Genomic DNA, 27,731 nt, shown 5'->3' on the forward strand with positions numbered 1-27,731 from the left:
CTTTTGGGTTTTTTAGGGAGACCTGCAATCATGCCTTTCCTTGTGGGTGATGTGGGGTACTGAACTTATAAGTCACTCCACATTCATTCCACATTACCTTGAGGTATGCAGACATGAAGTTGTCTGTCTGTCTGATACCACCTCCTTAGGGAAGCCCACTAAAGTACAAATACTGAGTAGGGCTCTAGCAGCTGTAGGAGTAGTAGTAGTCCTAAGTGGTATAGCTTCAGGGTATCTGGTGGTATGATCCAATACCAAGAGGATAAATCTGTTCCCTGATGCTATTGGAGGGTCTGGGGGCCAACAACGTCAACCCGTACTCTTTTAAAGGGAACCCCAGCCACTGGAAGTGGAATTAAAGGATTATTTGGGGCCACCTGTCATGCCACTGGCTTTACAAGTAACACAAGAGTTACAAAACTCCTTCACCGCCTGGGACATTCCTGGCCAGTAGAAGTGAGTAAATAACCTGCTCCAAGTTTTGGTCTGGCCAAGATGTCCACCTAATGGGATGTCATGTGCCAAAGTGAGTTGGTTCTCTCTGTATATATATATATATATTTGAGGCACTACCAGTCTCTTAGTAGCACCAGGTTTGGGGTCGTTGGCCTCAGTATACAGGAGTCCCTCCTCCTAACAGGTTCTGTGGGAGCCAGTGACATCTCCCTTTTCCTGGTCAGCAGCTTGCTGTCTCAGGCTCTCAAGAGTGGGACTGGTCTTCTGTCCCTGGCACGACTCTTCCCTAGAGGGACTCCCTGGACCTAGGAGCTTTCCTGTGTAAGGCTCAAGTTCCTGGAGCTCAGTTCCCTCAAGGGCTGACAGGGCTTCTCCCTGAGGAGAGGGAGCCTGAGGTTCGGACTGCTCAGAAGCTAGCTTACCAGACTTCATGCCTTTTCTATTGGAGGGCTGGGCCATTATTCCAGACTCCAGCACCTCTTTTTCACCCTGGACCTTGCATTGTGCTCTGGTTTTTACACACACCCATTCAGATATACCCAGCATAGCTGCATGAGTCTTTCTTTCGACATCTGCCCATGCTGAGAACTCCAGATCATTTCCTAGCAGACAGGCTACAGGACTTGCAGACACTATTGCCATGGGATGGACCTTAGCTTGTTTGTCAGCACTGGTGCTTGTAAAAGTTTCACCAGTGATATACAGTTCTGGGGATATCAGTTTTTCAGTCACCATGATGACACTTGCACCTGTATCCCTCAGTGCTCCAACTCAGATCCCATTAATATGAGTCTATTGTCTGTACTTCTCCAGATTACTGGGCCAGGCAGCCAGGGCAGCTGAATCCACCCTACCCCCAGACACTAAAGTTACTTCTCTGAGCTCTCTAACATGGTCAGAGCCCACCTGGAATTCCATCTGGAGACTCACCACTGCGGCAGGAGCTGCAGGTGCACTGGGGGATTCTTTTTGGGACAGGCAGGGTCTCCAGTTTGGTGCCTATTGGCTTTGAAATTAAAGCACAAAGCCTTCTTAGGGTCCCAGATCCTACCCTGGTACCCACCCCTGGTCTCTGTCTTGTCTCTGGCCCACCCTCCAGATCAAGTGCTTGGGGGCCTTTTCGAAGGTTCTTTGTTTTTATCTTTAGTTTGGTTACCATCTTTCCCTTAGGGGTCTTAGCAATCCCTTTCTTTTGGTCACCCCCACCATGAGTTTTTTTTAATACCCTAGTGTTGGCCCAGTGGTCTGCCTTCTTTCCCAATTCTTGGGGAGAAATTGGGCCTAGGTCTACCAGGTACTGATGCAATTTTTTAGAAACATAGTTACTTATTATAAAAAAGCATCTATCAAGGTTATAAGGCCCTTCATAGTCTTGTACCTGGTTCCATTTCAACCAGCCACCCAGTGTTTTGACTGAGAAGTCTCAAAGTCTACCCAGGATTGACTAGAGGTTTTTCTAGTCTCCCTGAACCTGATCATGCACTCCTCAGTGGTGAGTCCAAAACCATTGATCATGTATCCTTCATACGGTCTTGGGACTCAACATCTGCTCCAGTCAGGTATCTATCCCTACACTTTCCTGAGAACAGTTCCCAGAGTAGAGAGCCCTCATTATTCTGGCTGAGGTTCCTCATTGTACACACCCTCTCAAAGACGGTATACCATTTGGTCACATCATCACCCTCTGAATATTTGGGGACAATCCCTTTGGGGATCTTAGGGTCAAAAGCTTCTTCTTTCTCCCTATTTAACATTTTGCTGCCACAAGAGATGGGCCCTAGGCCCATATCAGCTCTTTCTTTTTCTATAGCTAACAGTCTAGACTCTAACTCTATCCGCTTTGCTAGTTTCTGGAGTTCAGCATCTTCACCGGCTCAGTTTCAGAAGTCCTTCCAGTGGTATTATTGTCGGTAAAGTTGTGGAGGATGCAGGGATAGGAAACATGGCACACAGGCTGTGTGCTATGTCATGTTTTCACTTTTAGCTGCACCAAGACATGCAGCCTGCAATGGCAGTCTACATGTGCTAGGCAAGGGGTCCCTGACAGTGGCACAATTCATGCTGCAGCCCTTGGGGGACCCACTTTGGTGCCCATGCCCTACATACCAGAGGTATGACGTACTAGGGACTTACGGGGGGCAAAGGTATTAATAATTGGGGACATTTTTTACAGTTTTAGGTAAAGATATCTGGCACTGTGGGTGAAAAAAATTGAAAGTTTAAAAGAGAGTTACAGTTGAAAGGGCTGTTACTGAGTCAGTCTCCTAGCAGGGTAGCAGACTGTTATTGAACCAGTTGCATTATTAATGTACTTATGATTTCTATGGTGCTCATTATCCATTATTGTGGTGTGAGGAGATGGGTTTCGACAATGGGTTTGCCCAGATTTTTTGCTTTTTATTCACCTGGTTTTTGACCTCTTTACTAAACTCACATTAAATGGACTATGCATGTTCACTACCAGTGTCCGCCTTTTAAGATAAGGACACAGCAAGGGTAAGGGGAACTTGGCTGGTTACAGGTGAACATGTGTACACAATTAAGAGGGCTGTACCTCGAAGACTCCTGTTGTGTGCAGCACAGTAACTGCACACAGGTAGCCTGCTGCAGAGGCTACTCTGCAGGATCACATATTGCCCTTGAGTAGGTCTCATAATGTTAGTGTACACTCATTGGGAAAGTCAGTGTGGTTTACTGTCTTGTCTGCAGTGACACTCCATCATACACCTATGAGGAAGACTGCCTTCGAGTGCAGCTTCACTTCCCTTTGGTTTAGAGAGACCAGTGATGTATCGAACTGGGGTAGAATCTGTTTGCCTAACCCAAACATGAGAGTTCTAAGAAGATATCTTTAGAGCTTATGAGTCATCCAGGATTGTCATAGTTCTCTAGCCCAGCTCAGGATCAGAGCCCAGGCCTTTTGTCACACTGCTATGCCAAGTTAATTACATTTCTCCACTGCAGCAGGAACAAAGGCCTCCCCACACAAAGGAAGAAATTAGCAATGCTTCACTCATGGAGTGGGGATGAAGGATCTAAATCAGTCAGATATCGCACTGTACCAGGGATAAGTCAGCCCAAGCCAACTGAACAAAGGAGGAGCCCAGAACTCTGGAACCAATAAAGGAGGGGCTCCCCTTTGAAGATCTAATGGGAAAGGCACTGATAGTGATGATAGTGATGTTAGCAACTGGTGCAGATGAGGCCCCCCGGGGAGCTGTGACTAGTGACTCCTGGATGATACCATTTTGAATTGTCTTAGCATGCTGGGCAAGATGGTTGGGACAGGGGCAGAGAGGTGATGTGATGTGGCATCGAAGGATGACCAGAGGTGCATTACTGACAGAACCTTCTGCCCCTACTTAAATGGTCTGCAAGAGGGAGAGATCTCCCTTGGTTGAGTTTTTCTGCTGGACACTGAAAATGGAAGTGGCAGCCATTTACAACTGGAAGGAGGAACCCCCTGAAATCCATCTGGACTAAAGACTCTGACTACAGTTGCCCCCTGGACAATGGGGTTCTCCACAGGACCAGGGAAACTGGTCCCCTTATTCCCCCTGAGGGCTAGTTGGGAGAAAGACTGGACTTCTATGCCTGGGAGGTGAGAAGCTCCAGGGGACAAAAATGAGAAAGGCTGGTGCAGGGAGGGTGGAATCGGTTCTATGCAAAGATCGCTGCCTCAGAGGCCAGGACGCCCAGGTGGCCTGGGCTCTTTGCCAGGAGCAAAGTGAGTCCAAAAGTGTGCAAAACACCCCAATAGGGCCAGAGATATCAATCAGAGAAGGTTTTGACTTTTGACCTCCACCAGCATGATCGAAATGTGTGGAGCCCTGCTGCCGGCTGCCAAAACTCCCCCGGGGTGGCCCAGGGGCACCGCAAGGAGTCACATGTCATGCAGGTCGGATTTCCTCACTAGAGGCCTGGGTCCTCCCAACTTCTGGCCCACTGCGACCAAAAGAACGGCAAAAGTACGTTGCTTTCCCATGAAGGAATAGGTGGGGCCCTAGATCCCAACCCCTGGCCTGCCAATTTCTGGGACGTAGGAGTACTGATGCATCACCTCATGCCCCCCACCCCCTTCCCAGGGATTGGTATGCCTTCCTTGCTCCCTGTGCCCATGTCTGGGGGGAGCAGGGGGCTGCCAGTAGAAGGGGCGCCCAACCACAGAAGTGGGCATTGAACGAGAACTGCCAGCTTCACCAGCACAGAGTACTGCCAGGAGCTTCCCCCAACAAAAGAGGTGTTTGGGTAGGACCGAGCATCCCTAGAAAAAAAAGGAAAATGGAGAAAAGAAAGTGCATGCCACACAGTGTCATCAAAGGAAGTAGGAAAGCTCCTAATAAACTGTGCATGCACCCAGAGGAGAGCCCCATAATGCCCTGGGCCCTTGAAAAAGACAAAAACATTTGTGCTGTTATGGTGGTCCTAGGACAGTAGGACCACCATCGAGTACTAGGAAGTGTGGGGGAGCTGCAGAAGCACTGCAAGTCCCCCCCAAGGAAGCCCCAGATCCCTCCTCAGAAAGACAGGCTCTGGAAGGGCTTCAAAAGGAGGACCACCCCAAGCCTGACCTATATTTTCCATGCACTCCCCAGACTGGAGCTTCAGCTAGGGGCGTGTTCTGTGGTTGCAGTTATTGTGGCCTAAAGGTATCTAAAGAAAGGTACTGCTGCCTGCACAGCACCCTCTAGGGGCTAAATCTATTGTTGTATTTAAGTTGATGAGAAAAAAGATACCTTTTATGGGCTGTGCTTATGATTGCATTCCATCTGGCTGAAAGTATATAAAAAGCACACAGACACTTTATGTTTATTTTTAAATGCATTATTGATTTAACAGTGCTGACAATGTTTACTGATTATATGCATTATTAACATTAATAAGTTAATTTACACATGGTTATTACTGATGATTGCTTTTACATACAAAACAGTGATATCTTTGACATGTGGTTTGTTGACCTTGTACCTTTGACCAAGCCAGTAGGCCTACCTTATATGCTTGTATAAATAATCCTTCTGGGGGTCAAAGGTGATTTTTTTCACGTCATTTATGGTATTTTCCATCAGCCTACTGTACGTATTTGTAAATTCATTCGTAGCATTTAGTAGTGTGTGTGTGTGTGTGTGTGTGTGAAAAATGTAATTTTCCTTTTTTTTTTTTTTAAAGAAAAGGCACTGACTGGACAATCATTTATTGAGTTGTATTACTGCGTGTCAGAGAATGGAAGTTACTAGCTTACTTGACCTCCCTTGAGTAGTCGTTGGGCTGCTCTGCTACCCAGAGAGAGTAATCTGCAGCAACACCATCCATCACCTTGTTGTTTTTGCATTTGATGCCCTAAGTGAGCCGGGAATGCCCAGACCCGTAGGTCCTGGACTCACTGTGACACTGGAGCCAAGCTATACCTGGCTGAAGAGTCCTAACTAGTGACACAAGCCCTAAGTTTCTTGTGTTCTGGTTCAGGGAGTTCGGGCTAGACTGGTTCCATAAGGAACAGGGTCAAGACTGGTTTGCATATGGCTGGGTCCAAACTGGGGTGGCATGTTGATCAAAATACATCTGACTGGGATGCGACTCCTAGCAACTGCCTGTGGCCAAGATTGATTCAAGTATTCCACCCATTATCTTGTTGTTTTTGCACCCTGAGCGAGGCAAGCGCTACAATGGGTGTTTGGTTCCCAGTGGTGAACAAATTTGGACCTATTACTTGCGCAGATTACACTACTAATACCCTGTTTCCTTACACGTGGTCCCAGAGTACTCTTACAAGGCTGTAGCCTTGGTTGATTAGTTGCACTCCTGAGCGAGCATGTTGTGTCTGATCTGTTGCTTCCAGAGCATTTCTGTCCTAAGATTAGGTATAAATCATGAAATGGAGACATGTATGGTAAAGTCTGAGGTGGCATATGACTTCAAATTATAGGGTATGAGAGATTCCAGGTGGTAACTGAGAACTACTAGATTGCCACAACGCTTAGGCACTCAAATCTAGAGAAAGGTATTGGAGGTTGACATGGTGGCAATCAGTTGGATTTTGTTGTTTGTTATATACTTAAAATTTGGTATTATAAAAAAGGTATGAAGGTACAGACTTATACTTCATAAAATATTTTATTAATATAATGACTTGCCACCTAATTGGGTTTAGAGATAGACGCTGATTGGATGATGAACTTCAGCCAGTCACATAGCTGTCCTGAAATGTGGCTCACTGTCTCAGCTTTAATGGTATGACAAGCAGCTGGCTCTGCCTCGGCCCCTCCTCCCTACCATGTGACTACCGTGGCCCAGCCCAACTGAAAAGCCATGAGACTGGCTCTGCCCTGGCCATGTTAGCAAACCATGGACATGCCCTGACCTCGTAAGCTTGCAATGAACTGTCAGCCCCAGTCTCACCGACCTACTGGCTCTCCCCTGCCACAAGACTCGCTCTGCATGGTTCTGCTAGCCAGCCTTGACTTGAGTTGTCTCAGCCCTACTGACATTTCAGAAAAACAGGCACAGTCATAGCCACGCCGACCTAGCATGTGACTTGCTCTGCCCTCCCCGGAGTGACTCGGGATGTGAAATGTCTTTGACTCAGTCCCCCAAGCTGACACAGAATAAACCCATCCCTACACACCGCGGTCTGTCATGCGCCCGGCTCTGCCCGAGCACTGCTCCAGCCCTGCTGATTCAGCAGGTGACTAGCTCTTCCCTCTCCCAGAGGGCCTGCCATGTGATTGGGATAAGGCCTGTCCACTCATGAATATCTATCCCTGGCCAAGAACAGAGGTACATTTAAATCAGGCTTCACCTCCAACGCCCCCACCTTGGTCAGGGGGTTTCTAAACAAAATGTGACCAATCAAACTGATGGCAAAATAAAAAAAAAATTAAGTCCTCCCCAGTCTTTTACAGCAGTGCGGGCAGTAATGGGTTATAAAAAGCTCCGCTTACGCCGACAGGCAGGGACAGAAAAAGATAAAACAGTACTGTTCTGCTCCCACATTCAAATGCAGAGGATGAAGAAATTTGTAACACTTCACTTGTCCAGGGCAGGGGAGATACCGGCCCCCTTACTCCCACCCAACTCTATTGTCCAAATGTGGTGGGGGCATTCCAAACATCTCCTCGAATGACCTAGGGCAGCAGGTGAAAAAAGTGTTTGCTTTGAAAATTATCATTATTCTTAAATTTAGAGCTATTTCTTATTTTGCATTGTCAAGACATATCTACTGTTTAACCTGACATTTTTCTGATGTACAACTGGGTCGCAGTCTGGGGTCTCAATTTTCTGTACAGCTGCATAGTTTTGCTATATTCTCCGATATTTGCTATTTAATAAAGCATATTTAAACTTTAAAAAGTGTGTCTTTTGATAACGCCCTCAGTATGCAAATAAGTGCTGAAATGAATTCAATAACACCTTATCACCCTGCCTTAGGACGTGCATAATATATGGCCCCTCACCTTGCCCAAGGGCGAGGTAGGATTCGCAATAAAAATGGGGCAGCTAAGAGTTGGCATGTTCATCTGTGGCCTGCACGGTTTTACTGGTTAGGGAGAAGCGGGAAACTGGTGGGGCAGCTGGTAGTTGCCTAGCAGGTCTGGTTTGTGCATCATCCCAGGGCACAAGTTGACGGTAAATGCGGGTAGACGGCGACTATCCACTCTTCACAGGGTGGATGCCATCTATCTTGCCATGATGTTTGGCCCTACTGAAATATGCTAAACTTGTCCTGGTGTGATTTTCAGAAACTCAGGCCCATATTTACAAGAAAATTACACAGCATGGCTTGCGGCGGTACGCCATTAGGAAAGTGCAGAGGCACATCGTATTTACTGCAATATCAAGCATCCCTGTACTTCCCTCTGTGCTGACGCACAATTGGCTGCCTAGCACCAACGCGCAGGCACCCTTGCAACATGGTGCAAGGGTGCCTGCATTAGAGGGATGATTGTTTATGTGCAGGAAGGAACACTTTTCAGCACATAAACAATAATTAATGGCGTTTTTCTCCTTCTATGTGAGCTGCAGAATTCAACACGCAGAAAGAGCAAAAAAACAAGGAGAAATAAAGGTATTTCTCCTCGTCGCACCACTTTTACACCACCCAAGGGGTGGCATAGGAATTTGATGCATTCCCAGGTTTCCAAAGACTTGTAAATCTGGGAATGCGGTAGATTTCATGGGTGTTGCGTGATAACACCCACAGCAACACTCATGGAACGCCCCTTTCACACAGAGTTATGCGTGAAAGGGGGTTATATTTACAAGGCAATGAAAAGCCATGCAAGGTGTAAATATGTTCAAGCACACTACACCGCCGGAGCATCACAAAAGTGATGATCGGGTTGGTATTATTGTGCCTCAGGGGCATTGTAAATAGGCCCCCTAGACACATTTAGCAGTGCCTGCACATTGTCAGCTTTCGTTTCATGCAGCAACATGCAGGTGGGAAAGGGCATATCAGATTTCAGCTGGGTGGCAGTCAATAACAAAGGTTAGAGATAAGGGACCATCAGGCCAGGCCTCCTTTTAAAAAAAAATTTATTATCCTGGCTGGGAGCTATTGGGAGACTCGCACACAGCTTATCACTTCACAGGTACTCAAGAGAGGCATGCTTCAGTTCCTGTATATGATATATGCATACAGGATAACAATGGCAGATGTGTTGATCTGTCCCAGGATTTAGACAAATAACAATTTAAATACCACTATTTTGGTTTATTTATTTTATATTGTTATAGCTCTACTCATACCAATGCAGGGTGTCAGAGCACATTACATCACAAGTACACATTATACATTGACAATAAATCAAATGTGTGTAAAGCAGTGTGTAGGATGCGTTACATAGAACAGTAAGGATTACAAGCTGTAGGAGCCACATGTCCTTATTGTGCTGTTCTAGAAGGATTACAATTATTGAACAGCAAATAACAAAAGGATCTGTGTGTTAAAAGCAGTAACCCACTTGCCATTTACATAAAAAATCTGTAATCTGTGCGTTATATAATGTGCTTTGCAGGAGACATATTAACTAACCCTCTATGCTACTTTGATTCAAAACTGGGACTAGACAAAACACAGATCTCTCCAGCAAATACGTTAACCTCCAGAATTATTTTACCATTATTATTATTCCCTGAGATTTAATTGGCACATAAAGACCTCTGCTGCAGAGACCTTAACCCTCCCATAAGATATTTTAAATGCAAGCTATTAACCAGGTAAGCAGAGCCGATTTACTATCATGTTTCTCCTTGGTGCCAATTTCTTTGAGGCAGGGTTTAAAAAAAAAAAATGTATAAGTTGAGGCTCAGATTTTGCATCAGGGTTGCGTACCTTTTTTAGGCCAACCCCATTCAAAATCTCATTTATTGAATATTGTAATGTACTTAAATATACTCATAATAGACCTGCTAAACATATGTGAGAGGTCTTAAGATCTGATGTCACTTCTTGTGATGTCACTTCCTGTGAGGTCATGGAATCTGATTCGACTTCCTGTGACTCCACATGCAATGTCACTCTTGACGTCACAGCGCCTGTGTCAGAACTTACCTATGCCATTGCTTAGAGGGTGAAAGGGTACACAAGGCTTAAAACTATGGAGAATGTGGCAGCAGGTGTTTGGCGTCCTGGGGGAAGTCAACGGACCTAAACATGCTCACTAACTAAACTGCATGGTTCTTGCTCTAACACAATAGCATCCCTTCAGTTTTATCATGGCTCAATATCACATTCTCTGTCCAAGATGGTGCCTCACAGTAATCAGTTTAGACACACTTCCTCTTCTAAGACACTTGGGGTAGATCCAGTATATTAGGACACTTGCACAAGAAACCAGTGCCTGACACCATCAAGTGTTAGTGATTTTAGTCCACTTCTGTAACTTGGCCACCCCACCATTCCCAAATGGCGCCTTTCTTGTTTTCCTCACAATTACCTCTCAGAATCCCTCAGATTACCTGCATATTGTGCTGTTTCCTGGCATTGTGTTTTGCCTATTCAAGGTCAAGGTCAAGTAATTCTTTTTTCAGCATAAAATGCAATAAAAGATAAATACATACTATAATAAACAATTTATAAAACCGACATGGAGCATAGCTTACAGCTTCATTAAGTTGTTAGTGATTTGTTGGAAATGGCCTCTCTGCAGGGTCACCCCCAAACTTTTTGCCTTCCTCCTCTTCTTTTTCTAACCTCATTTTTGATGGCTTTAGGACTCTGGTCACTTTACCACTGCTAAGCAGAGCTAAAGTGAATGTGCCATCTCCCTAAAAATATGGTAACATTGCCTTATACCCAATTGGCATATTTCATTTACTTGTAGGTCCTTAGTAGAGTCCACTACATGTGCCCCAGGGCCTGTAAATTAAATGCTACTTGGGGGCCTGCAGCACTGATTGTGCCCCCCACATAAGTAGCCCCTTAACCATGTCTCAGGCCTGCCATTGCAAGGCCTCTGTGTGCAGTTTTGCTGCCACTTCGACTTGGCATTTAAAAGTACTTGCCAAGCCCTAAACTCTCCCTTTTCTACGTATAAGTCACCCCAAAATAACCCATAGGGGAGAGTGCTATGTAGGTAAAGGGCAGGACATGTACATGTATGTACTAAATGTCCTGGTAGTAGAAAACTCCTAAATTGGTTTTCCACTACTGTGAGGCCTGCTCCTTTCATAGGATAACATTAGGGCTACCCTCTTATACTGTTTGAGTGGTATATTCAGATCAGAAAGGGGTAAAGAGGTCATGCTTAATATGGCCAGAATGGTAATAGAAAATCCTGCTTATTGGTGAGGTGGGGTTTCATATTACTATTTTAGAAATGCCACTTTTAGAAAGTGAGCATTTATATGCACTAAAATACATATGTGCCTCACAGGCTGTCTCCAATCCATGTCTGGGCTGGTTGACAGCTTCCTTGTGCATCCCACTCAGACAACCACAAACACAGGACACTCAGACACATCTGCATTCATCTGCATACTGAATGGGTCTCCCTGGGCTTGAAGGGTAGAGGGCCTGACATTTACATTTCAAAGGCTAGTGGCCTGCCCTCACACAATGGACTGCCAAACCCCCTACGGGGATCCTGGCAGACAGACCTGTACTGAATGGGACCTTGTGCACTTCAAAACCACTCTTTGAAGTCTCCTACACTTCAAAGGCATTTTGGGGTATATAAACTGGGTCTCTGACCTCACCAAATCAGACACTTCTGGACCTGAACCTGCAACCTGTCAAAAGGATCTGCCTGGCTGCCCAAAGGACTCATCTGGACTGCTTTGCTGTGAAGGAGTGCTGCCCTGCTGTTGCCCTGCTGCCCTTTGACTTTGCTGAGAAGTGCTCTCCAAGGGTTTCGATTGAGCTTGCCTCCTGTTTTCCAAAGTCTCAGGGCAAAAAAAACTTCATCTCTTCAAGGAAACTCCTGTTGCACCGAAAATCGATGCACATCCTGCTGGAAACAATACACCGTCTGCCCTGCAACGAGAAAATTGATGCACAGCCGAACCGGAACGACACAGCCCAACTTCCCAAGCGAAGATCGACACAGAGCCTGCGTTGCGACCGTAAATTTGATGCATGGCCCCACTGGATGGATGCACAGCCGAGCCGGAACGATGCAGCGCATCTTCCTGAGTAAAAAATCGACACTGCACCTGGCGTGCAACAGAAAATTAGACGCATCACCTACCGAATCAACGCAACGCCTGTAAATGGTTCCTGAATTCCCAAGATTTTCCCAGCATCGTCCCTGAGTGTCCAAAGATCCCTGCATCGCAGGGAGGAACCAAGACTGCGTGCCGGAATTCAACGCAAAGCCCCTTGCAGGGTGGAAAGAAATGATGCATCATCTGTGCTGCATCAGAAAATCCAAAGCCCATCTTATTTTTCTACACATCTCCTCCTCTGCGGTCTCCGTGCATGGTAATTTTGACGCAAACCAGGTACTTTATGCAAACAGGAGACAACTGTTGATTCCTAAGATTTAAGACTCTTTTTAAACTTGCAAAAATGATATCTCAAATTGTGCTTATTGAATCTTTATCGTCTTGACCTTAATTTAACCAGATAAATATCTTATATTTTTCTAAACCTGTGTGTTGTATTTTTGTGGTGTTTTCACTGTGTTATTGTATGGTTTATTGCACGAATACTTTACACATTGCCTTCTAAGTTAAGCCTGACTGCTCAGTGCCAAGCTACCAGAGAGTGGGCACAGGATAAGTTGTATTGCGTGTGACTTACCCTGACTAGGATTGTGGTCCCTATTTGGACAAAGGTGAATACCTCTGCCAACTAGAGACTCCATTTCTAACATAATTCATTTTGATTTCTGATTTCTAATGAACTCCTAATAAAATTCAATATTGCACGACATATCTCTGTTGAGGAAAGTCTTTGTAAAAACTCCATAGCAGTCATACATTGTGCAAAACCAGCCTGATGCAGTAAAGGTACTAAAATAGTTGATCTGGGATTTGAACATAGAGGGAAGACAGGATAAAGCGACATGTGCTTTGCTTTGAAAGGTAATTACAGTGGCATATGGATAAATTGTATTTCCGTGCCCCTTGGGTGGGAAAAGCAACTTTAAAATGAATACAATTTAATCTAATAGAAGTTAAATAAAAACTATGGCTTGGATTCTTGAACCAAGATAAATATAGTTTGGTGTGTTTCACTGTAACTATCGGGACATACGCCTCCACTGACTTCAGTCTCAATGCATTGTGTAATCTTTAATTCATACAGAGGTCTGCATGGCAAGATCTTACAATATCTTTAACAATACTTTTTATTGACAGAAGATGGGAGAGCATTTCTGAGAGCCTAGCCTATCAAACAGTGCTTTTACACAAGTCAGCCACGGTCTTTTATGCATATTTTGTGAGGATAAACAGTCTACAATGCATTCTCTTACCAATTTTACCTCAGTGTCCTGCAAACATTTAATCCATATTAAAAGTGGTGCAATTTTTATCTGATCCTCCACAAAAGACAGACCCAGCTCTTCATGACTAATACAATTCACGGTATTTTTAGTGGCAACCAACAGTCAGTGAGCAAAGCCATTTTCAACATGCTGCAGAGTGTCTAATTTTGATAGCCACAAACTCCTGCCCCGTAAACTGCAGCCGAAATGCACTTTGTCTTAAATAGAGGGATCATCTCCCGCCATGGTTTATGCTTTAGAATTCTTGAGAAGCGAAAATTCACTTCAGTGTTCCTTGCCATTTCGTATTCTTTACAGAGGCCTTCAGGTAAATGTACAGCTGGAATCAGTCTTCAGATTCTCATCCTCTCAGCCCTCAAGACTCTTAGCGGGTGAGTGTATTTGGTTGTCTATATAATACTAACGTGATTTCGCTTTCAGTCACTTTGCTAATACTGCACTTGGTGCCGTTTCAAAAGCTGGAGTGTTTTCTGACGATTGGTCTGTTTGTCTCTTTACATTCCCATCCCCTTAATTCCCTATATCCCCAGGGTCTAGTCCATTGGTTTTCACTATTCACATGGTGAACTGTGTGTTGTAGGATACCAAGAGTCTTCTTTATCTGTGGTTCCTTACATTGATGACAGTATGTTCAACCTTCTCAGCCAACCCTCTTCCTGACACGGTGTCTGCCCATTGTCCTCCCATGCCCCATTTCCTCACAGCGAGCCGGTCTTTCTGTCTTTCTTCGCTGGCTCATGGTTCCCAGGTTTTGCCCCTTCCTTAAACATCTTCCTCTGCTATTACCATTATCACAGTGAGCTGTCCCTTTTGCTACGGCCATGCTCCTGTGTCGCAAACAACCCAGCAAAACGTAGAATTTATACCAGAGATGCAATAGTGTATGCTTCTGAGCCTCTGCAGCGAAACAGCCAGTACCAAGACACATACAGCCCGAGGTCTTGGATGACCATCCTCAAGCTTGGGTCATCGTTCTTTAACAGCAGGTAGCACATCTGGGTGTTATATGAAGTGTTGCAGAGCCATACTTGGCGGGCCCCTGACCTTGCATGGCTGTGTAAAGATCCAACACCTGGTTGGCTTAACCTTTAGCTGGATTCAAAGCTGTTGAATTTAATATAGGAGGTATTTTATCTGCCCTTTCTCCTGATGAGCGTACACCCCATTTGCTTCCTCATGCCATATCCCATCCTTGCCCCCATTAATTTGCATGGCTGTCACCTTCCTTGCCTAAAGTCATTGATTTGGTGTCAATAATCCTATTCATAAAGATAAGTTTCCAGGAGATCACTGACTCCCTGATCAAAATTCTGTTTTAATTTCTTAAATGCAATAAATAGATCAGGAGATATATACATTTATAATTTTGTGCTACCAAACCGGTTGTGGACACACGACATTGATGGCTGTCTAGCTTTATCTGAAGTTAGTAATAGATGAATTAATGACTTCACACTGCGGATGTTGCAGTGTTTAGTTACAACAGTACAGCTGTTAGTAGGTAACATGGAAAAGTCAATCTAACTTCACTTTAATGTATGGTAGTGGGAACTGAAGTATGTAAGTAATATGGAATTATTTATTTACAACAAAAACAATGAATAAAAGGAAAACAAAAAGATGGGAATCGATTTGTTTAAGGTTATATGATAATAGGAAATGTCTTGTAGACTAGTGTGTGTTTATTTGATTGCATGGTTGGGGCACAAAAGACTAATGTCAGCAGTTTTGGTCTTACTATAACCTAATGAATGTAAAAAAAAATCTTTATTCCATCCAGTTTCTGGGTTACCTGTCCCCAGTGGAGTTATAAGTATTACATTATTTCTCTAACCCTCATGAAGCTAAGGAATCTGTGACAACGGTGTCACAGGGTCTCTTCTCTTCTGGCATTACCCTGATATGTTGGCATGTGTCCCTTTATCTGTACCCTATTCTTCTCCTACCGTTTACCCCCCAAGTGAGAATTCAGAAGTTCTTATCTGTTCTGTTGGACAATTTGCTAAGAGAACTCACCTCATTCTGCACCTCCCAAATGTGATAGATCACCTTATGCACCATTTAAAGCTTTATTATTTTTCTTTATTTGCAGTTTTATATAGAACACAGCGGTGATAGATGCTTTTACAATGAAAATATAAAACAATTTGTAGAAGTGCTGTACAGATCAAAGTACTAAAAAGTGCCATGCAAAAACAAGACCATAATAATGACTAGGTGGTGACTGAGAAGATTACTTATTCGAATGTAGGGAGTTAATTCAATCTGAAGAAGTAAAAACAGCAAAGAGGTATAAAAGAAGCATCACAAAAAAGAACTAAATCCAGACCGACAAGGGATAAAAGGGAAACATCTACGAGGCAAGTAAAAAGCAATGTTGTTGAATCATATTTAAGAGGGAGAAGAGGACAATAATGTTAAGTGAAGGAAGGGAAAATATGGAAACAAATGTAGTTATTAGGTCATAAGTAAAGTAGGAATAGGTTCTAGCGTGTAAACATTGAAGCGGGAACAGAGAGTGGATGTCCAAAAACCAAAGGCAGTCACAAGGATCTAAATGGGAAGTGTTTTTGAAAATAAAAGTTATTTAAGATCCTTCTTAAGAGGCCTTTGTGAGGCAGGGGTGTGTAAGGCCGGTGAAATGTAACTCCAAATTTAAGCCATAGTGTGCTGTCTTTTTTCAGTGCCTGGTCACCCCCAAAAAGGAGCTTTTTGCCTCGCATGGGCCACTGGCTTCCAGACATCCGCCTTGGGACCAATGCAGCTATGTGAGAGTCCGTGGCGAGCCGTGAGTAATAATGTCCTCTCAGCACACCACCCATTTCATAAGGCTTTCACAATGGTACATAAACCGCCAGAGTGCTTTCATATGGGAGGAGAAATGTCCAAACGCCCTCCCCCCCCCCCCCCCAACACCCCCCGAAAAGGGGGTCCAACAAATTACATTTTCTCCAGCCGGTTTCTGTGACATTCGCAACTCCCCCTCACTGCGCATGCTCCACACATATGCCTATTGCCCCGGTCCCTCCTGAGGTGAACTAAGATGTTCCATAAACACTCGCGGCGGCGCGCAGCAGTAGTTCCCGCTCGCCTGTTGCACCGCAGACCGAAGGTAAATAGAGATGGACGGAAGCTTAATCAGAAATAGATATGTATTTACACAAGGCACAAGGAGACGTCTAACGGAAAATCACAGAGAAAAGTCAAAGAAAGGATAAAGCGAGCAAGCCTCTGGGATGACAGCGTTGGAGTGTGTGGTTTTGATGGGTGAGTAACGAACGCGGGACCTGATTTATCAAAAGCTTTTTCCACTCTGATACACAACCTTACTCCTATTAACCAATAGGAATAAGGGGCCTTTCGAAGCGCCACCACCTACTGTGCTAAAGCACTTGTCTCGGTGTACTTCACTCCACCCCAAGCACACGAGCGGAAGTGCGACGGCCTGGCCACCAACCTTTTTTTAAATCGGTGCTTGTTTTGTCAGTTAATTCATCTTTATTCAGCATTCTGCCATGAAAGCATGTAAAACTTTCATTTTTTAAATATTTTTAATGAGCAGAATTGTAAATCACTTACAAATCAGAAACATGCCAGATAAATATTAAAAATAGCATCAAACGCTTACATAAATAAAGAGCCATAGTTTAGGACAATCGCTCTATTAAAAACAGTAATGCTAAATACAATAAGACAATCCATAAAGTGCCAGCGTGCCACTTTCAATCTCGTCCTCCCAAGTTCCTTTGTGCAAATAGTGATGTGTCAATGTATACAGTACAGTTATATTAGCAGCTGTCACTAAAGTAAAGTGCCATGATACCACATATAACCCTCACCGTCTTTAAAGGTACTTCATTGCCTGAAAGGTTGCCAGGAAGAACTTTTGTGTGTCCTCCTAATGGTAAAGAGTACAGTGACTAACTGTCCCAAGCGTCTTAGCCCTACAAACCCCAATTACAAGATAGGAAGCATTTTTACCCCTTAGGATACAAAAACAAAAATCCCTGCAGGCCCAGCTTAAAAAAGCACACAAATTGAGAACTCCTAAAAATCTCAGATTGTCTCCCATGGAGTCACCAGTGATGCTGCTAGCAAGTTGGATGCCAACTCTTCCAGTAAATCCATAAACTGCCATGAGGCGTTAAATCTGTGTAAACCATTCACACGTCTCGCATACACCTCAAATATTTTCATCCTGAGCATTTTATTCAACCACTCTTGGAATGATGGAACCCTAGATGATCTCCAGTTTTGTAAGATCAAAGAATAAGCAACTACTGAAGAAATTAATATAAACACCTGCCCCCACTTGCCTGACAGTGCCTGACCTCTGATCCTTACTAACAAACCTGAAGAGTGCCACCTCAGCTTCTGGATCTACATTTATCTGAATGGAAAGACTAAGAGCTACAAAGACAGTTTGCCAAAACCTTACCAACATCTGGCAGGTTAAACAAATATGTAACCAACCTCCCATCTCTTGTTGCTAACAGCGAAAGCACCAATCCTCTACTACAGGAAACATTCAGTGGAGCACCAAAGGAGTATAATAAGCGATCCAGCGCAATAAGAAGGACATCCTCCTAAAACTTGCAGCACTTAAAGCACTATGGCTTAATGCCGAAATATAGTCCCATCCCACCTCTGAAATAGTTCTTTGTGTGGACAGGCTGATTTTATCTAAAAAAAAAAAAAAAACTTTCCACCTGATGCCTACCCCCCTGCCCATGGAGTAATTTGTACCAGTTGCCAATTCTCTTGAGGTTCAACCTCAAAAGTGATCACATGACGAGATGGGGATTTAGACTAGATTCCAGGAAGTGATCTTTCAAGATGAGTGATTTGCTAGAACCACAACAATGACAACTTGCAATGATGTCCACACCGAGCCTGCAATTCCTGCAAAGTGATACACTTCCCCCTGAACAAAAAATGATTCAATTCTTCAAAGCCGTTGGCATCTCATAGCCTTAACTGAATCTGTGGTATTGACATACCCACACCCCTGCAATGTAAGATACTCAACGCCTCCTGAAATGCTTTTGGAAAAATAAAACTATTGGAGACGGGCACTAATTTCTTGTAGCACCTTATGCGTAGTTTTCTTTGGAAGCTTGGCTGTTTTAATAATCACTGGCAATGGACATTCAGCTTCCTGGATCATTTTACCTATTGAAAAAAAAGATCAACCATCCTCTACCCATCTAATGATCTTGCTAGCACATCTAAAAAAGTTGCTTCTTTATATGTCTGGACATAGGGTAATGCCAGGCACCCCGACTGGTATCCAATTGTAGTACAGATAGTTTTACCCTAGTGTCCTTCTTGTTCCAGACAAAGGCCCTAGTTAAAAGTCGCCGGACTCACAGTGGCGGTCAGACCACTGCCAATGCAGTAGTCCAACAGCCACATTATGATCTTGGCAAAAGTGCCACGGTCCGACCACCGGCACCGCCACTTTTTTTACTAGCCGACAGCCTGGCGGTGCCGGCGGTCCTAATCCACCAGCGCTGCCCTAGGGATTACGACTCCCATGTCCGCCAGCTTTTGCATGGCGGTGGAACTGCCATGCAAAGGTCGGAGGAGACTAGGTGCCGGGGACACCATGGGGGTCCTTGCACTGCCCATGCATTTAGCATGGGCAGTGCAGGGGCTTCCATGGGAAGCCCTGTTGTGCTTTTTACTGCCTGAATTACAGGCAGTGAAAACCGCAACGGGTGCTGTCGCACCCAACGCATTGCAACATTGCCGCCGGCTCAATTACGAGCTGGGGTCAATGTTGTGGGTAGTTTCTTGCTGGGCCAGCCAGGGGAAACTCTGTTTCCGCCTGCTGGCCCCGCGGGAAACTCATAATAGGGCCAGATGGTGGAAGACCGAACTAGCTGTCTTCCGACCTAATAAATTTGGCGGGCAGCCTTTGCCCTTGCCAAACTCCTAATGAGGCCCAAAATGTCTAAAAACTGCTGCTTGCTCCGTAAAATAACTCTTTTGAACTCTAATGGGACATTAGTAAAGGGATATAACAGCAAACGTAGAATCAACATTTTAATAAGCGCTACTCTACCCATTAATGTTAAGAGAAGTAATGCCCATCCACCTAGCAATCCCCTAATCTTTTTGAACATTGACACATAGTTCAAATGAAAAAGCTCAGAGTAGTTATTTGTTACGAAGATCCCCAGTCAGTGAATCGGTTTTAGTAAACTGGCCTCTTGCTGCAAACAAAGAGAGCTCACTAGCTAAAGAATTAAGTAGAAGCAATTCTGTTTTATTCTGGCTAATTTTATACCCGTCAATCCCTTAAAACCTTTCAAACTCGGTGAAGATCTCTTGGATGCATTGCTTCTCTGGCCTGAGATATAAGATAACATCATCCACAAACATTGTTAATTTAGGCATCCCACAAACCGGGGCCACAATCCCCTCATTCTCCTGTATCCTAGCTGCTAAGGGCTCTATTAAAAAGTCGACAAAATAGGGGAAAGCACACCCCTGTCTCATATCCCTATTTCTATATACCACCACTACCAGATTATTATTCACATAAACCTTCGTTTGTGCCCCTTGACACAGATTCCACAGCATTGTAATGAACAGAGTAGGAATGCCAAACCTCACCAAACCATAAAAATGCATGCCGCAGTTCACTAAATCAAATGCTTTTTCTGCATTGACCATCATTACTGCTGCATGAGTCTGATTAACAGTGAAGTAAGCATGTATTAAGAGCCCCATATTTGCCAACATCATCCGACCAGCCAGAAACCCTGTCTGACCCTGAACTGCCAGGGTTATATGTCTAGCCCATATTTTCATTAGATGCTTATAATCCATATTTAATAAGCTAATTGGTCAGTAGGAATTGACATCCTTTGGGTTTCTGTCCTTCTTTACCAAACTAACCACTGTGGACTCCTCAAAGGACACAGGGACAACCCTCCCCATCTGTCACAAAATTAAACGGCTCAGTCAAGAAAGGTACATGTTCACTTGCCTGTACGTTAAAAAACTCCACCAGGAATCCATCATTGCCTCAAGCATTTCCATTAGGCATTGTGGGTAAGGCTTCCTGGATTTCTATCCCCAGTATATTTGAGACCAAAATTCACCCTCAGCAGTCAGCTGTGGAAGACTGATGGACTGAAAATACTCAGATATATTGGCCTGCAAGATCATATATTTACTTTCGTACAGGACCTTATAGTGCTGCAGAAAAGCTTGGGACACTCCAGCCTTATTGACAATGAGCTCCCCAGTATCTGAGTTCTGTAACTGAATAACAAACACATCTTCACGCTTAACCCAAACTGACCAGGCAAAAAGTCTCCCAATCACATGGCTTTCTTCATATACCCACTGCTGAAAGTCCCTTGAGCTATTAATCTTTTCCATTATGACAAATTTTCTTAACTCCCGCTTTGGTGCATTCAAATGGCCCTCTATATGTGAATCTTTTCCTTGATACAAATTCTTAGCCTGTAGAGCTGCATCAATTCAAATCAAATCAAATCAAAAACATTTATAAAGCGCGCTGCTCACCCGTGAGGGTCTCAAAGCGCTAGGGGGAGGGGGTTACTGCTGCTCGAAGAGCCAGGTCTTGAGTTGCCTCCGGAATGCGAGTTGGTCCTGGGTGGTCCTGAGGTTGGTGGGGAGGGAATTCCATGTCTTGGCTGCCAGGTAGGAGAAGGATTTCCCACCTGCCGTGGTGCGGCGGATGCGAGGGACGGCGGCGAGTGCGAGGTTGGCGGAGTGAAGTTGACGGGTGGGCGTGTAGAAACTGAGGCGACGGTTGAGGTATTCGGGTCCCTTGTTGTAGAGGGCTTTGTGTGCGTGGGTGAGGAGCCGGAAGGTGATCCTTTTGATGACGGGAAGCCAGTGCAGGTGTCTCAGGTGGGCGGAGATGTGGCTGTTGCGGGGTATGTCGAGGATGAGGCGGGCGGAGGCGTTTTGAATTCGCTGCAGACGTTTCTGGAGTTTAGCGGTGGTTCCTGCGTATAGGGTGTTGCCGTAGTCCAGGCGGCTCGTGACGAGGGCATGGGTCACGGTCTTTCTGGTGTCGGCGGGGATCCAACGGAAGATCTTTCGGAGCATGTGGAGGGTGAGGAAGCAGGAGGATGATACGGCGTTGACTTGTTTGGTCATGGTGAGAAGTGGGTCCAGGATGAATCCGAGGTTGCGTGCGTGGTCTGAGGGGGTTGGTGCGGTGCCAAGGGCCGTGGGCCACCAGGAGTCGTCTCAGGCGGACGGGGTGTTTCCGAGGATGAGGACTTCCGTTTTGTCTGAGTTCAGTTTCAGACGGCTGAGTTTCATCCATTCTGCGACGTCTTTCATTCCATCTTGCAGGTTGGTCTTGGCGCTGGTGGGGTCCTTGGTGAGGGAAAGTATCAGCTGAGTGTCGTCGGCGTAGGAGGTGATGTTGATGTTGTGTTTGCGTACTATGTCGGTGAGGGGGCTCATGTAGACATTGAAGAGAGTCGGGCTGAGCGAGGAGCCTTGTGGGACGCCGCAGATGATCTCGCTGGGGTCTGAGCGGAAAGGTGGGAGGTAGACTCTTTGGGAGCGGTTGGAGAGGAAGGAGGTGATCCAGTCCAGGGCCTGTCCTTGGATACCGGTGGAGCGGAGGCGGGATATTAGGGTTCGGTGGCAGACGGTGTCGAAGGCAGCCGAGAGGTCGAGGAGGATGAGGGTGACTGTTTCTCCGTTGTCCATCAGAGTTCTGATGTTGTCTGTGACTGAGATGAGGGCGGTTTCTGTGCTGTGATTGGCTCGGAATCCGGACTGAGAGGGGTCGAGTAGGTTGTTGTCTTCAAGGAAGTTGGTAAGTTGCTTGTTGACGGTCTTCTCTATGACTTTGGCAGGGAAGGGGAGGAGCGAGATGGGGCGGAAGTTCTTCAGGTCGCTGGGGTTTGCCGTAGGTTTCTTCAGTAGGGCGTTGACTTCTGCGTGTTTCCAGCTCTCGGGGAAGGTGGCAGAAGCAAACGAGCTGTTGATGATGGTCTGGAGATGCGGGGCGATGATGTCATCGGCTTTTTTGAAGATGAAGTGTGGGCAGGGGTCCGAGGGGGCACCGGAGTGGATGGAGTTCATGGTAGCTTTGGTCTCTTCCGTGCTGATGTGAGTCCAGGCGTTGAGGGTAATGGCTGGGGTTGTAGGTTCTGTGGTGGTTGGCTGGGTCTGGTGTCCGAAGCTGTCGTGTAGGTCGGTGATCTTACAATGGAAGAAGGTGGCGAGGGAGTTGCAGAGGTCTTGTGAGGGCGTGATGGCGTTGGCGTTAGGGTTGGAGAGCTCTTTGACAATGTTGAAGAGTTCTTTGCTGTTGTGAGTGTTCTTGTCCAGTCTGTCTGTGAAGGAATTTCTTTTGGTGGCGCGGATCAGTTGGTGGTGTTCGTGGGTGGCGTTTTTGAGGGCAGACATGTTATCTGCGGTGTGGTCCTTGCGCCAGGCTTTCTCGAGGGTGCGGCAGTTTTTTTTAGATTCCTTGAGGGTGTCTGTGAACCAAAGAGGTTTCTTGGTGTTGGTCTGTCTTGGGAGGCGTCTGCTTGAAGATCAGCTGTACGCTTTTCCCACAGCTTCAATTGCTGTGCCTTACAAGCGATAATCCGCCCATCTAGCTGTAACCTTAAAAGCTTCCCAAACTGAAAAAAAGTGATGCAGTTCCCTTATTTAAAGTAAAAAAGTCTTGAATACACGTTCTCATATCTTTCAGCAATTCTTAGTTTGTGGAAAGTTCCGATCCTGCTGTCACCTGGGCCTTTCACCTCTAGCAGTCTCCAACTCAAGGGTAATAATGTCCAGAGAATGATCAGAAAATAAGCTCGCCCAGATATCTGAGCTAACCCATTTAAGCGAATGAGAGATTAAAATGTAATCAATACAAGAAGCTGAATGAAAGCGGTGTGAGAAACATGTATATTGTGACAGACAAAGATGATCAATACACTAAGGATCAAGTAGTTGAACGTCTTGTTTCAGTACATCAATCACTTTTTTTTGTTTGGGGCTTTAGTTGTTTTTTAGTTTTATTAGATGTATCCCACGCCATGTCTTGGGTAAAGTTAAAATCACCCAATAGGATTATGGGGCTAACTGCTCCGATAGCCATATTGTAAATCTGTCTTAATATTTCAGGTTCATTGAAAGCTGAGGCTTAGTAATTGACCAAATTAAGGGGATTTCCATTCACACTAGCTTTCAAACAAATACACTTTCCCTGTGGTATTTCATCATGTCAGAAACCAGCCAATCAAACCCTCTACCTAAGTAAACTGCTACTCTCCTCAACGCCAGACTGCCTGAAGCAAAATAAACTTTAGAATAATACTTCGGGATAAACAATTTCGGGGAGTTACTTTTCAAATGGGTCTTGTGCAAGAATAACACTTCTGCAGAGAAAGAGGTCAGCCATCTAATCAGCCTCCCCCACTTCTGCTTATATAAGATGCAATTAACGTTGCATGAGATGCATTTTGCTTATGACCCCCTTACATCAATAGTCTTTTCACCAATAGAAGCATACTATCATACATTTTGAAAAAATTTGATAAACATGATTCTGCTAATTTTAACTGTGTGTGCTCCCCACCACCCTGCACCCACCCCTTCCTAACACCTCCCAGGCCCTCATCCCTTCAATCAACCCCTAGTACCAGCCTAGCATTGGAGGGGGAAGTGCCCACCCATCTCTACCTAGTACGAGTGCCCTGTTATGGCACTAGACCCACTCCCATAGGAGAGGAAAAAGAAACCCCTTTCCCTTCCCCTGCTAATACATCTATCACACCACACGTTTACATTTACATGGATAGAAAAATAAAACATAAAACATTTCCATCAAATCCTCAAAAGTATAGAACAGTAGAAATCAGATCATAGGCCTGCCCATACCATCTCAGTTGCCTTATGATCTATTAGAAATGGGGTCTTTGGTTGACAGTCAGGTTATCCCCTGTCCAAGCAAGGACCCTCACTCTAGTCAAGACAAAGGAGAAACACACCTGGTTAACCTGCAGGAGCGAGGTAGGAAGTACTAAATACAGTGTTCAGATTGCTTTTAATGTGCTCCTATTATTCCAAGTGCTAGAAAATCAGGAAGCATTCCTTGTTTCAGGTAGGAAACAATGGAGGGACCCGGTGGTCACTCTAGCAGTGCAGGCAGGCACAGGGGGCTTCTCGGGAGAGCCACCACCTGGGCTAGGCAGAGGGTCGCCTGGGGGTCACTCCTGCGTTGAAGTTCGGTTCCTTCAGGTCCTGGGGCTGCGGGTGCAGTGTTGGTTCCAGGCGTCGGGTCCCTTGTTACAGGCAATCGCAGTCAGGGGGAGCCTCTGGATTCTCTCTGCAGGCGTCGCTGTGGGGGCTCAGGGGGGTCGTCTCTGGTTACTCACGGGCTCGCAGTCACCAGGGAGTCCTCCCTGAGGTGTTGGTTTTCTTCAGGTCGAGCCGAGGGCGTCGGGTGCAGAGTGTAGAGTCTCACGCTTCCGGCGGGAAACGTGTAGTCCTTGGAAGTTGCTTCTTTGTTGCAAAGAAGTAGCTGGTTTGAACAGGGCCGCGGTTCACGGGAGTTTCTTGGTCCTGTAGTCCAGGGCAGTCCTCTGAGGCTTCAGAGGTCGCTGGTCCCTGTCGGATGCATCGCTGGAGCAGGTTCTCGAAGTTGGAGACAGGCCGGTAGGGCTGGGGCCAAATCAGTTGTCGTCTTCCTCCTCTGCAGGCTTGTAGGTCAGCAGTCCTTCTTCTTTCTTCAGGTTGCAGAAATCTGATTTCCTGGGTTCTGGGTTGCCCCTAAATACGGAATTTATGGGTGTGTTTAGGTCTGGGAGGGCAGTAGCCAATGGCTACTGTCCTTGAGGGTGGCTACACCCTCTTTGTGCCTCCTCCCTGTGGGGAGGGGGGCACATCCCTAATCCTATTGGGGGAATCCTCCAAACACAAGATGGAGGATTTCTCAAGGCAGGGGTCACCTCAGCTCAGGACACCTTAGGGGCTCTCCTAACTGGTGGGTGACTCCTCCTTGTTTTTCTCATTATCTCCTCCAGCCTTGCCGCCAACAGTGGGGGCAGTGGCCTGAGGGGCGGGCATCTCCACTAGCTGGGATGCCCTGGGGTGCTGTAACAAAAGGGGTGAGCCTTTGAGGCTCACCGCCAGGTGTTACAGTTCCTGCAGGGAGAGGTGAAAACCACCTCCACCCAGTACAGGCTTTGTTCCTGGCCACAGAGTGACAAAGGCACTCTCCCCATGTGGCCAGCAACATGTCTGGTGTGTGGCAGGCTGGCAGAAACTGGTCAGCCTACACAAGAAGTCGGGTAGGTGTTCAGGGGGCATCTCTAAGATGCCCTCTGGGTGTATGTAACAATAAATTGCACACTGGCATCAGTGTGCATTTATTGTGCTGAGAAGTTTGATACCAAACTTCCCAGTTTTCAGTGTAGCCATTATGGAACTGTGGAGTTTGTGTTTGACAAACTCCCAGACCATATAGTCTTATGGCTACCCTGCACTTACAATGTCTAAGGTTTTGCTTAGACACTGTAGGGGCATAGTGCTCATGCACATATGCCCTCACCTGTGGTATAGTGCACCCTGCCTTAGGGCTGTAAGGCCTGCTAGAGGGGTGACTTACCTATGCCACAGGCAGTGTGAGGTTGGTATGGCACTCTGAGGGGAGTGCCATGTCGACTTAGTCATTTTCTCCCCACCAGCACACACAAGCTGTGAGGCAGTGTGCCTGTGCTGAGTGAGGGGTCCCTAGGGTGGCATAAAACATGCTGCAGCCCTTAGAGACCTTCCCTGGCATCGGGCCCTCGGTACCAGGGGTACCAGTTACAAGGGACTTACCTGAGTGCCTGTGTAGTGCCAATTGTGGAGACAAAGGTACAGTTTAGGGAAAGAACACTGGCGCTGGGGCCTGGTTAGCAGGGTCCCAGCACACTTTCAAATCATAACTTAGCTTCAGCAAAGGCAAACTGTTAGGGGGTAACCATGCCAAGGAGGCATTTTCTTACAGCGTCCTTAGTTGCTTGGAACGCCCGTTCCTGTTCCTCGCCCCACACCCACTGTTGGTCAGCTTGAGTGAGTTGTCTCAGCGGGCCGGTGATGTCAGACAAGTTCTTCACGAACCGGCCACAATATGTCACCATCCCAAGGAAACTCCGAACCCCCGAAACAGACGTTGGAGCTGAGGCCTCCTGGATGTCTCTCACCTTGTGTGGGTCTGGGCCAATTCCATGTTCGGAGAATCTGTACCCAAAAAAGCATATCTCCCGCTTGAGGAAGTCGCATTTGTCCTTGTGGAGCATCAACCAATGCTCCTGTAGCCTCACAAACACTGCCGTAGCCTTCCAAGGTGATCGTCAAGAGTTGGGGCATGCACCAGGATCTCATCGCTTCTGTTGAGGACTCCCGGGAGCCCTTGCAGAATGTCTTTGATGATGTGTTGAAAAACCTCTGCTGCGCTGAAGGTGCCGAAGCTGAGCCACTTATATCTCCACAAACTGATGTGGGTGGAGAATGTTGTTATAGGCCTAGAATCTGGGTGTAGTACAATCTGGTGGCACCCAGATCTGAGGTCCATTTTAGAGAACCACTAGGATCCGGACAGTTCACTCACGATGTCCTCTATTGTCGGGGTCAAATGTCTCTCTCTTTTGATAGTCTGATTTGGCAGGCACATGTCCATGCAGATCCAGACAGCTTCTGGTTGTTTGGGCTTCCGCGCGACGACATTCGGGGACACCCACGGGGTCCGGCCTTTCGATGATGCCTGCCCGCTCCAGGAGCTGTAGTTCCTGTTCTATCTTTGGACGCAGGTGAAAGGCTACCCTCTGATGTCTGACGGCTACAGGAGCCACCGATTCGTCTATGTGGAGCTGGAGGGGCGGACCTTTCAGGCAGCCGATGCCGTCAAATAGAGAGCTGAATTCTTTTACTAAGTCCTCCAGAGCACCAACGTGGACGCTGAACGCAGATTGCACCAAGTTGAGCTCTTGTGCAGTTTGGCAACCTAGCAAAAATCTTGAGCCTTCTTTGGATACGTAGACTCTAGTGGTTCTGCAGGTGTCATCGTGGGCAACCTCTGCGGTAAACACTCCAGCTATTTCTAGTGGTTGGTTGTTGCCAAACGCGTAGACCTGCACCCTGGTTGGTTTGAGTGGCAGTGGTGGTTTGGACCGTCTCCGGTATTCGTCCATGGCCATGAGATTTATTGAGGCACCAGTGTCCACCAACGCGGATATGAGTAGGCCTTGAAGGAGTATTCGGCACGTGGGTAGGCGCCAACTGCCGACAGTGTGCACAACATGGACCACCTGGTGATCACTGTTTCTGTCG

The 27,731-nt window shown here is 46.1% G+C and overlaps 1 protein-coding gene and 1 long non-coding RNA gene across 3 annotated transcripts in view; one reads left to right on the top strand and one right to left on the bottom strand.

Moving 5' to 3' along the window:
- The window catches only part of SNORC (secondary ossification center associated regulator of chondrocyte maturation), a 275,466-nt gene that overhangs the window by 90,704 nt on the left and 157,031 nt on the right, over nt 1–27,731 (bottom strand). The gene's annotated exons all lie outside the window — the stretch shown is intronic.
- The window catches only part of LOC138265764 (uncharacterized), a 94,699-nt gene that overhangs the window by 61,262 nt on the left and 5,706 nt on the right, over nt 1–27,731 (top strand). Inside the window, exon 3 of the long non-coding RNA XR_011199416.1 lies at nt 13,707–13,780. This is a non-coding gene — a long non-coding RNA (uncharacterized lncRNA). The remainder of the gene's footprint in view (nt 1–13,706; nt 13,781–27,731) is intronic.

This window comes from Pleurodeles waltl, chromosome 11 (assembly GCF_031143425.1).
Source record: "Pleurodeles waltl isolate 20211129_DDA chromosome 11, aPleWal1.hap1.20221129, whole genome shotgun sequence".
In the NCBI taxonomy this organism is placed as follows: Eukaryota; Metazoa; Chordata; class Amphibia; order Caudata; family Salamandridae; genus Pleurodeles; species Pleurodeles waltl.